The 18,410-nt window shown below is 48.7% G+C and overlaps 1 pseudogene; it reads right to left on the reverse strand.

The window, feature by feature from the left end:
• Nucleotides 1–3,439: 3,439 nt before the first annotated feature.
• LOC134351186 (nectin-1-like) lies at nucleotides 3,440–16,557 on the reverse strand (annotated as a pseudogene).
• Nucleotides 16,558–18,410: the final 1,853 nt, after the last annotated feature.

The raw sequence follows: 18,410 nt of genomic DNA on the forward strand, positions 1-18,410 counted from the left end.
TTGATGTACATCTGGCAAACCTTAGCCAAGCTAAGACTGTGCAGGATAGCTGCAGCCACCTTTTTAAAACCATCAATCCTGTTACAGCTTAAACTAGTATCATCCACTGTTGTATTCATGAACTAAAAACTTTAGCCTACTCCAAGATCAATCTAACCCTTCTCTCCCACGTTGCCCTCGGTTTTTCTTTCATCCACATGCCCGGTAAGCAGGCGAGGGCAGCATGGAGGAGACATGGGAGGAGGGTGAACAACAGGTGGCAGAGGCTTTGGCTGAAGAACTGTGTGACTCAGACGCCGAGACTGTGACCATCCCTGAGATGACAGGATCTCCTGCGGACCATAAATGGGAAAAAAATGTCCAACTCCCAACTGCTCTCAACTTTTTAACCTCTTCAGTGCAGTACTCAGTCTGTGTGTGGGCTTGGGTGGGAACGGGACGCTGTTGTCGTTGCTTGTATGACGACCCTTGCACCCAAGCGACCCTTGCAGGTGGCTTGGTTGGTTATTTTTACTGAGAGTACAGCAGGTATAGGCCTTTCTTGCACCTCGAGCTGCTCAGGCCAGCAATCACTGTGATTGCTCCCGATCTCTGTAAGCCCCCCTCGGAGCCCTACACCAAGACTGTGACCCCCTCCGCTTCCAGTCCCCACACACTGTGACCTCGTCCAGCCACTACACCCATCCCCGTCTCTGTGAAACCCCCTCCAGCCCCTACCCCTCACACAGATGTTGTGACACCCTCCAACCCGTAGACCCCTCCCGGTCTCCGTGAAAACCTCCTCAGCTCCCACACATTGATCCGTTTGTGTCTTCACCCTCCAGCATCTACCCCCCTCACCATCCGTGACCCTATCCAGCCCCTACAACCCCTCCCCCACCTCTCTGTAACCACCTCCGGCCCCTACACCCCTCTCCATGTCTGTAACCACTTCCGGCCCCTACACCCCTTCCTGTCTCTGTAACCACCTCCAGCCCCTACACTTCTCTCTGTCTCAGTAACCACCTCCAGCCCCTACAGCCCCTCCCCCACCCATCTCTGTGAGTCCCTCTGGCCCCCACGCCCCTCCGTGTCTCTGAAACCCTCTAACCCTACAGCTCTCCCCATATCTGTAACCCTACCAGCCCTAGACTCTTCCCTGTCTCTATGAGCCCCCCAGCCCTACATCCCTTCCCCTCTCTTTGATCCACCCTGGCACTTCGACTCTCCCCGTCTCTGTGAAACTGTGGAAGAAAATCAGGAGGAAAATTAGAGTTTAAATTAAATTTTGTTGTCAAGCTTGACTAAATAAGATTTGCTGAAGAACGGGGTGATGAGCGTGACAGGATAAGATGCAGACACTGCCTTGCTTGTGCGAGCTAACGATAGCTAACAATAGATTATGCCAGTCATGTGGTTTTGTTAAGATTGGCTGGCTAATGGAGGAATTGACTGCAGCCATGCAATTCTGTGTATCGAACAGGAACATTGGTAGAGTTGCTGATACTTAAAAAATGCTTCTTGAAATTGCTGACCAAGTATGTTTGGCTGTTAGCTGTTACCTGAAATTTACTGTATAAATTTGAGGTGTAACCTGACACTGACAAGAGCTCCCTGTATTAAAGTGTTAACCTTATACTGAGGTTTGTATCTTTCTTTCTGTTCCCTAACAGAGTAAAGTCCCTCACATTAAATTTGGAGACAAAATTCTTTCAAAGTACAATACGATAAATCAGTGTAAAATTCTTCCACATCTCCATGACATATTCTGGCCCTTATAGCTTCCTCCAGCCCTGTGAACTCCTCTAGCCCCAGCCACCCCATCTCTGAGACCCATCTAACCCCTACACCCTTCCCCATCTCTGTGACTCCCACTGGACTCTACACCCTTACCTGTCCTTGTGATCCCCACTGGCCCCTACACCCCTCCCGGTCTGTGACTGCGATGACCCCTGCACACCTCCCGTCTCTGTGAGTCCAACAACCCCTGCACCACTCCCTATCTCTGTGAACTTTACACCCATCCCCGCCTCTGTGACACTTATGACCACTACACCACCCCCCACTTCCGCCTGAGACACCCTCCAGCCCAACAACCATCACCATCTCTGTGACCCCTGCCAGTCCCTAAACCACTCCCCTCGTCTGTGAAACACTCCAGCTCCGAAACCCCTTCCACTCTCTGTGACGCACACTAGCGTCTACACCCCTCCCCGTCTCAGTGAACACCTCCAGATCTACATCTGTGATCCCCTCCCTCTGGGCCCTACACACCTCCCAATCTCTGCGAGCCCTCCAGCCCCTCCACTCCTTCCCCAATGTGTTTACTACTTCCAACCCATACGTCCCTCCCCATATCTGTGACACCTCTAGCCTCTGTGACCCCATCAATCACTATACCCCTCATCAGGGGACCAGTGGCTGGGATCAGTTTGCAAGGAGCCAGGGGTTGTCTGAACAATCTCTGGGAGTGGGGGGTCGTGTGGAAGTGGATGGGTGGTGTGTGGGTGTGGATTGAGGCAAAGAGAGAGACAGCAAACACGAGGAATTCTGTAGATGCTGGAAATTCAAGCAACACACATCAAAGTTGTTGGTGAACGCAGCAGGCCAGGCAGCATCTGTAGGAAGAGGTACAGTCGATGTTTTGGGCCGAGACCCTTCGTCAGGACTAACTGAAGGAAGAGCTAGTAAGAGATTTGAAAGCTGGAGGGGGAGAGGGAGATCCAAAATGATAGGAGAAGACAGGAGGGGGAGGGATGGAGCCAAGAGCTGGACAGGTGATTGGCAAAAGGGATAGGAGAGGATCATGGGACAGAAGGCCCAGGGAGAAGGAAAAGGAGGAGGGGGAGAAAAACCCAGAGGATGGGCAAGGGGTATAGTCAGAGGGACAGAGGGAGAAAAAGGAGAGAGAGAGAGAGAAAGAATGTGTGTATATAAATAAATAACAGATGGGGTACGAGGGGGAGGTGGGGCATTAGCGGAAGTTAGAGAAGTCAATGTTCATGCCATCAGGTTGGAGAATGTACATGCCATGAGACTGATGGCATGAACATTGACTTCTCTAACTTCTGCTAATGCCCCACCTCCCCTCGTACCCCATCCATTATTTATTTATATACACATATTCTTTCTCTCTCACTCTCTCTCCTTTTTCTCCCTCTGTCCCTCTGACTATACCCCTTGCCCATCCTCTGGGTTTTTCCCCCCCTCCCCCTTTTCCTTCTCCCTGGGCCTCCTGTCCCATGATCCTCTCCTATCCCTTTTGCCAATCACCTGTCCAGCTCTTGGCTCCATCCCTCCCCCTCCTGTCTTCTCCTATCATTTTGGATCTCCCTCTCCCCCTCCAGCTTTCAAATCTCTTACTAGCTCTTCCTTCAGTTAGTCCTGACGAAGGGTCTCGGCCGGAAACGTCGACTGCACCTCTTCCTAGAGATGCTGCCTGGCCTGCTGCGTTCACCAGCAACTTTGATGTGTGTTGAAAGAGAGAGACAGAACAGATTATCTAAGTTGTCTTGGCAAGTTGCTTCAGTGGAAGGAGGAGGTTGCCAAGGTGGGGAAGGGGCGTGACGAAACGTGAAAGGGTCCCAGGGTCTGTCCTTACTTGGGACAGTGAGGGCACGGAGGTGGAGGGGAGGAGATTCTGGGAGTCAATGCTTACCCAGCACGGTGAGGTTGGTGGCTGCCTCCTGGTTGCCCTTGGGATAGGTGGCGAACTCACAGCTGTAGATGTTGTCATTGGACATGAGGAGACTGTCAATAGCCAATGTGGCGTCAATCAGGCTGGCATTCCAGAAGTGGACGCGGTGGTTGGTGTACACTTGGGTAGTTGGTGCTGAACTTGAGGTTGTGCACGGCCAGGTTCTGCTTTGCCCCTGATGGGTCCTTCACCCAGGTCACCTGGGTGACTACCACCATGGCCCGTGAGTCCATGAACGGGCAGCGCAGCACCACCCGGTTCCCCATGAAGCCAAAGACTGCGGGCTTCACCTTCACATGCTGGGCGACAGCAACCGGGGTGGATGTGGGGGGGAAAGAACAGAGGGACATCTATCAGCACCCAGTCCAAGGTCAAACATAGCATGCAACAGCCAATGCCAAGTTCAAACCCAACATCACACCCAAAACACAATATCATCCATCTCCTCCCAAAAACCCAACTTTCAATGTCACTCCCACATTCTGTGACCAAACCCAATGTCACCCCAAACTTAGTGTTGAACATCACTCAATGTCACCGACAAACCCACCATCATCCCCAGACCCAACTTTCAAAGTTACCCCCAAATGCAGTAATTCAACGTCCCTCAACATCAGCCCCAACTTGAATGTTCAATGTCACTCAACGACAAACCCAATATTCAACTTCACACAACACCACAGCCAAACCCAGACCCATCACCGTAAAACATGTCATCCAACTCCAACCCAAATCTAACATTGAATGTTACTGATCACCCCCAAATCGCACAACCAAATGTTACTCCCAAACCCGACATCATCCACCAGCACTCAATGTTCAATGTCACTCAACATCACTCCCAAAGACAGCATTCAATGAAGGAGCCACAGAAAATTACAGCAGAGAAACAGACTCCTCGGCCCATCTACTACGTACCGCACCATTTTAACTGCCTAGTCTAATCAGCCTGCATCCAGGCCATAGCCATTCATACCCCTCAATACCATGTATTCTTTTAAACATTGAAATTGAGCTCGCGTGCACGACTTGCACCGGAAGCTCGTTCCACACTCTCACAACCCTCTGAGTGAAGGAGTTTCCCCTTGTGTTCCAAATAAACTTTTCACCTTTCAGCCTTAATCCACGACCTCTCGTGGTGGTCCCACCCAACCTCAGTGGAAAAAGGCATTGTTCAGACCACACTTGTGGTATTGTGCACAGCACTGATCCTCCTTGCCCAGGAAAGATGTGCCGGTATTGATTCTGGAAATGAAAGGGTTAACATATGAGAAGCATTTGATGACTGAGTCTGTACTTGCTGTACTTTAGAAGAATGGGGGATGGAATTGTTAAATTCTTGATAGGTAAGGAATTAAGAATTACAGAGAGAAAGTGGGGAATGTGTTTGGGGAAAATTCTGATTGTATGTCTTATAAATCTTGTTATTGTACCTTACGTCTGCAACTTTTCTGGCAACTCATTCCATAAAACCACCATCCTCAATGTGGAAGACCTGACCCCTTCGGCCACCTTTAAACCTTTCCCCTCCAACCTTAAACCTGTACCCAACCCTGAGGAAAAACTGCAACTATTCACCCTGTTACGCCCCTCATGATTTCTCACATGTCATAAGGTCACCCTGCGGTCGACTAGGCGCCAGTGAGTGCAGTCCTCACCTGTCTGCTCTTGTTTTTCAGGAAATCCCTTGCCCATGCAGAGTGCCAGGTCCCGGGGGTGGGTAGGGGGCAGGGGAAGAATTCTCAGGATATTGGTGCTGTCCCCAGAAATCAGCAGAGGCACCAGCACTGGAAGCCTGGAAAATGTGAATCCAGGTGAACCACAGGTCAGGCAGACAGCCAGACCACACAGGACCAGGCCCTTTGAACCACATGGCGCTGGAAGGTATAGGAGCAGAATTAGGCCACTCTACCCATCGAGGCCATCCTGCCATTCAACAAGGGTGAATTTTTATCCCAACAATATTCTCCAACATTCTCCCTGTGATACTTAACCCCCTCACCTATCAAGAATTTAACAAGCTTTGCCTTAAATATACCCATTGACTGGTCCTAGATTCTGCCACTATAGGAAACATTCTCTCTCAATCTACTCCATCCAGGCCTTTTAGAATCCAGGAACTGGATCTAATATTTATAATATGTTGCTGGGAATGAGCAGTTTTCCTTTAGATAAAATTTAAAATCTTTGGGAACAAGATTTACAGACTTCAATTTCTGAGGAAACTTGGAATTAAATTTTTAAATTGGTCAACACTTCATCGTTACATGCCCACCACTCTCTCCTACAATTTAAAGTGGTCCATAGGGCCCACATGACCAAGGATAAGTTGTCTCGTTTTTATTTAGATATATCTCCGTATTGTGATAAATGTAATAATGGAGAAGCTTCACTCATTCATATGTTTTGGACATGCCTGAGTCTTGGAAGATATTGGAAAGAAGTATTTCAAATTTTCTCCATACTTTTTAAAGTAAATTTTAAGCCTAATCCTTTGACCGCTTTATTTGGTGTTGTTGGAGGAAAGGATATTATTTTGGAGTCATCTGACTTGCACATTTTGGCCTTTATGTCTCTTATGGCCAGAAGGACGCTCTTGCTTAAATGGAAAGTTGCGGCCCCTCCTATTCACGCCCAATGGTTACGTGATGTGATGTCATGTTTAAATTTAGAGAGGATACGATGTTCAATCTCTGAATCTAATCCAGACTTTCAAACATTGTGGGGACCTTTTCTGAATTATTTTCAAAACCTTTGATTTGCTGTTATAGCAGAGATGATGACTAATTTATTTTTTTCCTTTTTTTCTTTACTAATCAGCTTCGGTCTTGGTAGTGGGTTAGTTTTTTTTATATAATAAAATTACTATATTTCAATGTTACAAATTAATTAAGCTGTATGAATATAGGGTAGGGAGTCTTTAAATGCAATTTAGTATAATGTATTGATATACATTTTTTCCTGTACTCTGTATTCTAATATGTAAATTAATAAAAATATTGGAAAAGAAAGGATCCAGGAAGTGACAGTGAATAACCCCAACCGCACCCATCACCCCCCACCCCCGCCATTCTACTGAACTACACTAAGTACAGGCTGAGACATGAAACACTCCCTACCCCTTAAACTGTGTTCCTGTCAACCCACCTACTAGGACATTCTCCCAAGGCTCCACCCCTCACCCCCATGAGCAGGATGATTTACAGGTACCGATTCATCAACTGACCTTGGCCGTTGCTGCGTTGTGGGAAGGAACAGAATGCAGGCACCAGGCACCTTCCTGTGACCAGGCAGGTCCACGTTCAGAGGACAGCACCCTGCTCCTGAGAGATCCCACCCCCCTCTCCACTGAACCCAGCCCAACACTGCTGCCTCCCAAATTTCACGTTCCTGGAATCTGTCATTCCAGTCTCGAGATCTGCGGGAACACAGGGCGTGAGCTGTGTGAGAATGGGCAGTTAAAAAAAATACCACGCCTGGGTGGAGGGTTCTGTAAGTGTATACCAAGGTGGGGGGCGGGTGGAGGGAGAGAGGAAAGGCTGAAGAGGGAGGAGAGGGGAGGATGGAAGAGAGGAGCCACATCATCAGAATGATTCACCCTCCAGGAATTCTAGGAATGTGGAGCAATGTGTCCAGGTCAGGGGGTGGTCTCTCGAGAACCTGAAGCTCAGAGAGCTGACCCAGATACCTGCAGGGCTGCGGATGGGGTGGTTAGGCGTGAGAGGTGTAGATGCTTTGGGAGGGTGGGGGGGCAGCAGACCTAGGGAGGGGTTCAGGGCCAGAAGAGGTCTCGCAGAAACTGTGAGGAGTGTAGGTACGGAGGGTTCACAGAGCTGGGGAGCTGAGACACATGGATACTGCTCTCAAGCCCACACAGAGCAAGGGTGGCGGAAGATCCCTCCCTGCTGTATGTTATTCCAGGGCAGCAGGAGCTCTTTGCTGCTTTCCTCAAGGTCAACACTCACCCACCTCCCAACATCACCCCAAACCAAGTGCCTGGCACAGAGGTTCATGGTTTAAAGTAAAATTTACTTTCTAAGTACCAACCCTGAGATTCCTTTTTTTTTTGCAGGCATTTAGAAGGAAAAAATAAAATCTTACCAAAAAAAAACCTATACATTAATACTAACACAACAACCTATATGAAAAAGAACACAAACTGTGCAGGTAAAAATGATCTGAGGATTTGTGATCCTACCAGAAGAGGGGGATGAGGGATTAGCGATGGTGTGGTTTACTGCAGAGAAACTGGCACTTCACTGCGGAAGAGCCAACATTCACAACCACACTGATGTCTTGATGCAACTCACTCCATAGCCCAGCCCCACCAATGAATCTGCCCTCCCCTCACCCAGTGCCCCACACACAAGCCGTGAAAGCTGATCTAACCGCAAGTGAAATAACCATTTTTCCGCTTGTGGTTACACCATCTCAGAAGAGCATATGCACTTGTGCAAACATATATTCACACTCATGACAGCAGGTTCAAGGTGGCCTCTGATTTCTTGGGTAATGTTACAGGAAGTGGAATGGAGCTGGGCTCAGAGTTGTGGTGTAACTCCAAACAAGACAGAAACTGAGAGAGAGGCCAATAGAGGTGGGGAAGTAGAGAGAGCCACACACAGACAACTAACAACCCAGACTACACCATATGGGTGCAATACACAGTCATATACACCTACACACAGTCCCCTTCAAAGATCAGTATCGAGGCCATTCCGCCCTTTGGCAATGGACCAACCCCATCTACCTGCCGACTGCAGAGGCTCCCCTGGTGGGACAATCCTAAGGGATCAGCTCCCCTTATGGACTGGCATCCTGCACAGGACAGTGACCAAACCCACCAATGGAGAGGCCTTTCTGTCCACCACCGTCTGCCCAATCTCACAGAGGCGGAGTCCAAGTGCTCATCTCCCCCGACAGGGATCCGTCAACACCAACCCACAGCCCCTCATCCAGAGTCTGCATGCAGACATGTTAGTACAGATGGGCAAAGAGGTTGGCACTGACACAATGAGCCAAAGGACCCCTTCCAGTGCCGGGGGATTCTGAATAGAGCCTTGTCTGACCAAGCTGTATGTGACCGGTTTGGTGGTGTACGCCTTCCGACCACAAAGACCACAGAACCGGTTCCCTGGAATGTCCCACATCTCCTTTAAACCTCCTTCCTCAACCATGGGAAAAAAGATACTGGCCATCTACTCTGTCTCTGTCTCTCATACTCCCATAAACCTCTATGAGGTCTTCCCTCAGTCTCCGCCACTCCAGAGAAAACCCAGGTTTGAACAACCTCCCCAAGGTGCTTGCCCAGTAACTCAGGCAGCCTGCTGGGAAAGCTCGTGTGCACCCTCCCCAGAGAGCCCACATCCTTCCTATAATGGGGTGACCAGAACAGCATGCAACACTCCAGCTGCAGCCTGCCCAATGATTTATACATTTGCACCACTCACAGGCAAATGGGCTGTCTGCCTTCTTTACCCCTGTTGAATTGTTGTGTAGAATTGTTCTTTTTTGTTTTCTGGCAATGTAACATTCCAATGCTTGTTTAAAATGTTTGTTTATATTATCATATAGTCATCAATATGTGTGTGATAGTTCAGTGAATCAATAATAGTGTAGTGTAATGCCCTGGTTCATATTCTAAGTGTTATACTGTATGTATTTCATTTAGCAGTTCTGTAAGAGCAGTCTGTTCTGCTGTCAGCCTGTTCAGGTTATTGTTGAAGATAAGGAATGATGAGGAACGTGTGTCATCCAACCAGGGGGAGGTTTTCTTCTTGAAGGACACGATGGCTGGTCTTGGGTTTTTTTTTTGGTTCGCCGGGAAATGAAGAGAGAAGATGCAGGGGAGAACCAGTTGTAGGATATGGCCAGGAGGGAGACCCATTTGTTCGAGATGGATTGCGAGCGATGTTGGGAAGGTGGTGTGTGCTTTCACACTGACCGCGGACCCAGTGCCTGAGTGACAGAGAAGTTCAAGGTGAGCTCCAACTTGTGTGCAACATCACCAGACCCAGCCCCACCCTGTCTACTTGTGCAACTGCTTTCAACCCCCACATCCACACCGTTCAATGTACTGCCATTCTTAGAATAGTACAGCACAGTACAGACCCTTCAGCTCATGAGGTTGTACTAATCTTTCAACTTACTCCAAGGTCAATCCAACCCCTCCCTCCCACGGAGCCCTCTATTGTTCGACCATACATGTGACTGTCCAAGAGACTCAACTATCCCAAATGTATCTCCCTCTACCACAACCTCTGGCAGTGTGTTCCAGGCACTTTCGAATCAATCTTGGTATATATTCTGTTTTATGTATTTATGCTTACTGTGTTTTTATGATTAATACTTTATTTTATTGTGCTTTTTTAATGCTGTATCAGATCCACAGTAACAATTATTTAGTTCTCCTTTTCACTTGTGTTCAGGAAGTGACATTAAACAATCTTGAGTTTCATTTGCTATGTTAAAAAAATCTACCTCTGAAATCACCCTATACTTTCCTCCTATCATCTTGAAACTATGCACTCTTATATTAGCCATTTCTAGCCCCGGGAAAAAGTCCCTGGCTATCCACTCTATCAATGCCACTCACATCTTGTACACGTCTGTCAAGTCATCTCTTATGCTCCTACACTCCAATCTCAGCTCACTCAACCTATCCTAAGAATACGTGCTATCAAATCCAGACATCACCCTAGTAAATATCTCTGAGCAATTCACTATACACCACCCCTTTGCATATGACCTCCCAAAGTGCACTGCCTCACACTCGCCTGGATTAAAGTCCATCAGCCACTTCTCTGCCCATGTCTGTAAATGATCTACATCATGCGGATATTGGAGAGATTACAAAGGGAAACCTCGAGTGGAAGGGACAAAATGCACTGCCTCCTTTGTAGAATGGATATGGCTTTGATGAGGATTTCAGATGTGTGAGATAACATTAACAGTCTGAGCTAGTGAAACTGTGGGTGGTGACATTACAATCACGACAGCCACAGCACAGATAACCATCCCCACCTCTGCCAGCAATCACCCTCTGTTGTTGCCTGAAGGCTGGGTTGAGGGGCAGCACAGGCCATGAGAAAGGGGCTCTCCTCTGCAGCAGAAGGGGATGGACTTCTACGACAAGCCCACTCTCCTGGCCTCAGCAGCCAGGAGGCACAAGGCACATGCCGCCTGTGATGGGTCCAGCTCACGGCTTGCTAAGCAGAGGGACAACAGTGGTGGACAGATTAACAGTACTATCATCACTGGATCTGCTATCAGGAGCCTTAAAGTAGTCTATTCGGCCCATGAAGACTATCCTGACCCTCAATCACAACCCTTCCTCACTTCTGACGGTTTTGCATCTCATTGAGACCTCCTGTCATTCTCCTAACCTCCAGAGAAACCCCGTCCTTACGGCTTAATCTCTCCTCACAAGGATAAGGGTGATCTCATTGAAATCTACCAAATATTGAAAGTTGCACACACAATAACTGGAGGAACTCACCAGGTCAGGCAACATCTATGCAAGTTCAATGAACGGTCAATCTTTCCGGATAGAATGGGAATGAAGGGCCGGAAGGTCTGTACTTTGCTACTTAACACACACCAGATGACTGGGGGTGGGCGGGGTGTGGTTCTGGTGTGAGGTCGGGTAGTGAGGGCTTGTGTGGCCAGAGGGGCCTGTTACACTGCTGTATCTGTAAATATTAAACAAATAACCTGTTGCACCTGAAAATCAAATTTCAACGATTTCCTCATGACTGGCACACAGACTCAAATGAGAGAGCCTGTCCCGACACACTCTGAAAGTCAGTAAAATGTCAACAGCTGCCAAGGTTCGATCGGACACTTTCTGTTCAGACATATCATTCGGCAGAAGAATGGGGAGGCCCCACATAGGCAGAGAGTGTTGCTGCACTGACTGCTTTGAATAACAGACCAACAGATCCACCTACAAACTCACAGACCACTGAACCACACACAAAGGACAACCTTCCCAGCCGATAATCCCTTCCTACAAAAAAAAACACACTCCACCTTGTCTATAATCTGTTACAGCGAGGTCCAAAACAACCTGGGACAACAACACCTCCACACCGCGTCTGGGCAAGTCCTAGTCTTGACGGCAAATTCTGTGAGGTAAGGCAGCATTTTCTTTCTCTCCTTTGCCTGTGTGTGAGATCAGCCACTTACTCTCCCCACATTTATCGAGCCTCACCCACCAGTGACGTCTCACAGCCCTGCCCGTCAGCAGCACAATGCAGACTGAGGTGTCCCTGCTGTCTTTTAATGCATGTTAACACACTTGGTCCCACCCTACTGGAGATACTTGCCCTCAGTTTACCCTTCTCTACCCCACCACCTCTAGAACTGCAAACAAGCTAATTTGGTTCCTTTCCCAGAGCTGATGAACGAATTTGTACTCAAACCAATGACCTCTCTTTTCGCCACAAGTACCACAGAACCTGAGTATTCCCAGCATTTTCTGAATTCCAGAATTCCCAGGAAATTTATTGCAACTTTAACCTTACTGAGGGGAAGTCTATTTATAGTGAGTGGTTACCCCATGAAGATACATGTGGAAATCAGAGTACCCAAGGGATACCCACACAACTGCAGGCAGGATGCGTTAACTACACACACACACACACACACACACAGCACCAGATTTAAGGATCTAACCTTGCTCAAAAGAACTGGGAGGAAGTGCCTCTACCTGTTGTGCCACTCAGCAGCCCTTCCCCAACTACTGTATTTCTTTTTTCTACGAGGTTTGTTCTGTGACAGTAGCAATACAATAGATAAACATAAGCTGAGTGAGACAATTCCTCCCTTAGCCTGCTGTTATCGGTAGAAGTTTCTGTAGCTGACAATCACAAGTCAGGTGTCTGATGTGCTCTCATATTGATGCAGGAAGCCATTACTCATTCCCCACAACTCCCTTCGCTCACTCATCCAGCTTCTCTCTCACCAGCCCATTCAAAAGGAACCTGTTGCTCATCAGCAACATATCTCTGGCCACTGTCAGTTCCAGGTGCAATCTGTCTGGCTGAACTCAGCAGTCCTGCTGGTTGTATTGTAACCTGCGACAACAACTCCAATGCACCAGTCACTCAGCCCAATTCATCTCGGGCGCATTCCTCCCTACCTTAAGTAGCATCTATAGGAGGTGTTGCCTTAAGAAGGTTACTTCCATTGTGATAAGATTCCCACCATCTGGGTCATGGCATCTTCTCGCAGGAGGTCCCACACCACCAGTTTCAAGTATAGGCACTTCCCTTTGAACTACCCCGTTCTTCAACCTCAAGTACAGAGCACTACAGACCGACCACGCACCTCTCATGAGTCTAAGCACTTGTGTCCGGTCAACCCTACTTTGCACCAGGGGCAACAGTCACAGCCTATCTGGTCTCTCCTTGTAGCTCAAGCCCCCCAGTCCTGGTAACATTGCCACAAATATTTTCTGCACTGTCTTACAGAATCACATCCTTCTTATATCTGGACGATGAGAACTGTGCACGGAACTCCAAGTCTGTTCCCAACAACAACTGATACAAATGTAACATGATACCTTGACTCTTGTGTAACCATGGACCCGTCTGAAATGGCAGTTAATTTCAGCACTATTGTTCTGCTTGGCGTCGTTTCCTTTCCTTCATAATTGTTGATCGTCTGTGTGTTCCCTGCATCCCTGAGCCCATGAGCTAATACACATTTTTCTATCATATTGATGTGTCAGCGTAAGCAATCATTTCCCGTACATACACACACAAATTCATACATGTACACATGCTCACACGGGATGTTCACAACACCATAGATATTCTGAATGAAGAAACGTAACCAGGAACAGAGTGGGCTATGTTTCCATTACTTGCAGACCATGTAACAGACAAATCTCTGTTCCTTTACACTAGTTATTACTAAGGCCAAACCCTACCCACACACACACACCACTGCTGCTTTTGGGCCTTGAAGGAACAGGAAGTATTTTCAGCAGCGACAACCACATTTCCCACACGATGCAATGTACAAAGAAATTATCATGAAACAGAGTACTGACCCCAACTCCCCTCCCAGACCAGGATGGTGAGGCACCCCACCCCCAAACCCGGAGGACAGACGGCCAAGCAGAAATGGCTTCCTGCCTCAGACAAGGATATCAATGCTGTCGCTGGTTCAGCCCTGGGAGTTGCTGGCAATGCAACTGAAAGTGCTCCTCAACTGGTAGGTCAGCAGATCTATGGTCAGCTGGTGGCCCAGTGTCCTCACCCCACTGGGGATGTCTCCAACCTTCCTAAGCAGGGAGACCGAGAGGAGGTCAATGTGCCAGGGTGGAACTTAACAAACCGTCTGACACTAAAATAGGGAGGTGTGTGAGGGCTGGAGTGGGTCGCAGAGACAGGGAGGGGTGTAGGGGAGGTGGTGTCATACAGTTCAGAGGTGATGTAGAGGAACTGGGGAAATTTTGAGGTGGGGGTTGGCGCCATGGGGCAGGGTGGGCTCCCGTGGGAAGCTCAAGCATCACCCAGCAGGATCTGTGTGTCTGTGCCCACAGAGCTTGAAGTCCCCAGCATGAACAGAGAGTCCGCTTAGCAAATCCACACCAGTTCTAGCTCCAACAAAGTTCCCAACCAATTCTGTAGCCGGAATTCTCCTGCGGAAGCTGCTTGCATGGGGTCCCAGCTGAGGTTCCAGCGTACCTTTCCACTGGCAGCATGCTGACTCACTCCACTCCTCTCCATGTTGGGGAGGGGGGGGGTTAAAAATCAAACTGGTGGTGAACAGACTGCTTATGGACACTCAGATGTACCACCGGTAGTCACTAGCAGCCGGATTAGCCTTCATGTTACACATATGAGGAACATGGTCTCTGTCCAGGTAGCCCTGAAAGGTGTCGATGGGGGGGGGGGGAGATCTGTTGGAGGGGGGTAGAACACCACAGCCCATCAAACGTGCACCCATCCCCATCTGAGACCTCCCTCCCTCTTCCACACTCCTGGCTCTGTGACGACCCCCTTCCCACCCCTATATCCCTCTACATTGCTCCCCTTCTGTGACCCCTCTCCCTCCCTTTCACTCCTGGTCTGTTACCCTCTCCCTTCCCAGTCTGCGACACCCTCCAGCCCCTGCAATGCTCCCCAACTGTGACCCCTCTCACACCCCTTCTAGTCCCTCCCTCCCCTACACCTCCCTCCTCCCATCCTGATCTGTGACACTCACCCTACACCCATTGCCTCTCATTCCGTGAATCCTCCCTCCCCTATCTGCTTCCCTGTATCTGTGACCCAGTCCATTCCCTGTGTCACAATGCCCATGGTACTCACGCTGGATAGACAAAGCGATGTTGGTGACCTTGGGTCTCGCCAGTGTTTGCTGGATGACCACACCCTCCAGCTTCATTCTGTCCAGCTTCCTACTGGTAATGGTGGTATTGCCATCCGTGTTCTGCCTCAGTTCCATGGTGGCGTTCCCGGGTACAGTGCCATGCCAGATAATAGAGGCCGGGGGCTTTCCACCTGCTGTGATACAACCGGCCACGGGCACTGGAGATGTCCCGGACTTGACTGGCAGCCGGCTGCCATTGATAACCAGCTCGGCTGCAAGGCAACAAGATCAATGGAGGCTCAAACATAGTCCCAATTGCACAAGCCAAATGGTGTTACCCACCCCATTCCGGTAGGGGATGGGGTACAGCTCATGGGGATTACCCAAGTCAGGAATCCCCAAACTGGGGTCCACAGATCACTTGCTTAATGGGATTGGGCCATGGCATATAAAAGGTTTCAAATCTAAGTAAAGATGTGCTGGCTGTGGAGAAGGTCTGCAGGAGGTTCCTGAAAACTATGCTGGGAGTGAAAGGGTTAACATGAGGGGCTTTGGACCTGCACTGTAGACGAATGGGGGCGGCGGGGGGTAATCTCACTGAAATCTATGAAATATAGAAAAACATAGAGTTGACAGGGAGAAGATGTTTCCTATAGTGGGAAGGTCTAGGACCAGAAGGCACAACCTCAGAATGGAAGGACAGAGGTGAGGAGGAATTTCTTTAGCCAGAGGGTGGTGAATCTGTGGAATTTATTGACATGGACAGTTGTGAAGACCAAGTCATGGAGTATACTTAAAGCAGAGGCTGACACGTTCTTGATTCGTCGGGGCGTCAAAAGTTACAGTGAAAAGGCGGGAGAATGGGACATCTGGGACACAGAGAGTGGGATGTGTGGACAGGTGCTGGGAATTGTCTGAGTGATTACTGGAGATTGTGAGTAGGGGGCAGGGGCAGAGGTGCTATTGGGGGGTATGGAGAGAGGTGACGAAACAGAGAGATGGAAGTTGTTGTCTAATGCATCTTGGCAAATTGCTGCAGTGGAGGGAGGAGGGTGCCAAAGGGTCAGGATGGTTCCTTACTCAGTATGGTGACAATGTGGGGAAGAGGTGTGAAGAAATGTGAAAGGATCCTAGGGTCCATCCCTTCTCGGGACAGTGAGGGCGAGGAGGGGGGCAGGAGAAAATTATGGGGGTTGATACCTACCCAGCATGGTGAGGTTGGTGGTTGCTTCCTGATTGCCCTCGGGATAGGTAAACTCACAGCTAGATGCTGACATTGGACATGATGAGACAGTCAATAAGGAAAGTGGCGCTGTCCAGGCTGAAATTCCAAAAGTGCATGCAGCCCCCAGTTTCCATTGGGTGCCCATCTGGGGGTTGTGCATGGCCAGGTTCTGCTTGGCCCCTGATGGGTTCTTCAGCCAGGTCACCTGAATGTCCACGAATTGGCAGCGCAGTACCAATAGTTTCCCCACGAAGCCCATGACAACGGGCTCCGCCTTCACATGCCGGGCAACAGCAAATAGGGGAGAACGAGAGGGGAAAGAACAGAGAGACATTTATCAGTGCCCGGTCCAAGGCCGAACCTGGCATGCAATAGCCAATGCCAAGTTCAAACCCAACGTCACCTCTAAACAGATTGTCACCCGTCACCACCTGAAAACCATCATTCAATGTGACTCCCGTATCTTGTGCTCAAATCCAATGTCACTCCAAGCTTAACATTCAACATCACTCGATGTCATCAACAAACCCATTGCCATTCACTATCATCCTCAGACCCAACTTTCAATGTTACCCCCAAAACCAATATTCAATGTCCCTCAACATCAGCAACAAACACAATATTCAGTGTCACTCAATGCCAAACCCAATATTGAACTTCACAAACCATAGCCAGACCCAACATCACCCCAAAGCATGTCATCCAACTCCAACCCAAATCCAATATTGAATGTCACTCAACATCACACCCATTTCCCACAACCAAACCAAGTGTTACTCCCAAACCCAACATCATCCACCATCACCCAATGTTCAATGTCACTCAACATCACCCCCAAAGTTAGTATTCAATGTAAGAGCCACAGAAAAGTACAGGAGAGAAACATGTCCTTCAGCCAATCTAATCCATGCCACACCATTTTAACTACCTAGCCCCATCGACCTGCATCCAGACCATAGCCCACCACGTGTTCTTTGAAATTGAGCTAGTATGCACAACTTGTGCTGGCAGCTCCTTCCACGCTCTCACATCCCTCTGAGTGAAGAGGTTTCCTGTCAATGTCCTCTTAAACTTTTCACCTTTCAACCTTAACCCCATAGTTGTAATCCCTCTCAACCTCAGAGGAAAAAACCTGTTTGAATTTACCCTATCTATATCACTCAGAATTTTGTATACCTCTGTCATATTTCTGCTTCATCTTCTATATCCCAAGGAATGGTCCTAACCTATCAATATTTTCCTTGAAACTCAGTTCCTCCAGACACGGCAATATCCTTGTTAATTTTCACTCCACTCTTTCACCCTTATTTACATCTTTCTTCCAGGCAGGTGGCCAGAACTGCACACTATACTCTGATCACAAACAAGAGAAAACCTGCAGATGCTGGAAATCAGAGCAACACACACAAAATGCTGGAGGAACTCAGCAGGCCAGATAGCATCTAAGGAAAAGAGTACAGTCGATATTTTGTACTGAGACTCTTCCACAGGACTGGGGGAAAAGGCTGAGGAGTAGATTTAAAAGGTGCGGGGCGGAGGGGAGAGGGAAACACAAGCTGATAGCTGAAACCTGAAGCTGGCGGGGGGGCATCAAGTAAAGAGCTGGTAAGTCGATTGGTGAAAGAGATACAGGGCTGGAGAAGGGGGAAGTCTGATAGAAGAGGAGCGAAAACCATGGAAGAAAGAAAAGGAGGGTAGGAGCACTAGAGGGAGGTGATGAGCAGGCAAGGAGATAAGGTGAGAGAGGGAAAAGGGGATGGGGAATGGTGAAGCAAGGGGAGAGGGTCATGACTGCAAGCTTGAGAAATCAATGTTCATGCCATCAGATTGGAAGCTACTCAAACAGAGTATAAGGTGTTGTTCTGCCAACCTAAGAGTGACGTCATCACAACAATGGAAGAGGACGTAAATAGATATATTGGGAACTGGAACGAAAATGGGTGGGCATTGGGAGATCCCGCTTTTTCTGGTGGACGGAGTGTAGGTGCTTGGCGAAGTGGTCTCCAAATCTATGTCAGGTCTCACCGATATAAAGGAGGCCACACTGGGAGCACCGGACACAGTGCATGACCCCAAAAGACTCAGAGGTGCAATGTCAGCTCACCGGGATGGGGCCCTTAATGGCAGTGTGGGAGTAAGTTTGGGGCCGGTGTATCAATTGTTCCACTTGCAAGTGTTACATGCTCA

Source organism: Mobula hypostoma, chromosome 8 (assembly GCF_963921235.1).
Source record: "Mobula hypostoma chromosome 8, sMobHyp1.1, whole genome shotgun sequence".
NCBI lineage: Eukaryota > Metazoa > Chordata > Chondrichthyes > Myliobatiformes > Myliobatidae > Mobula > Mobula hypostoma.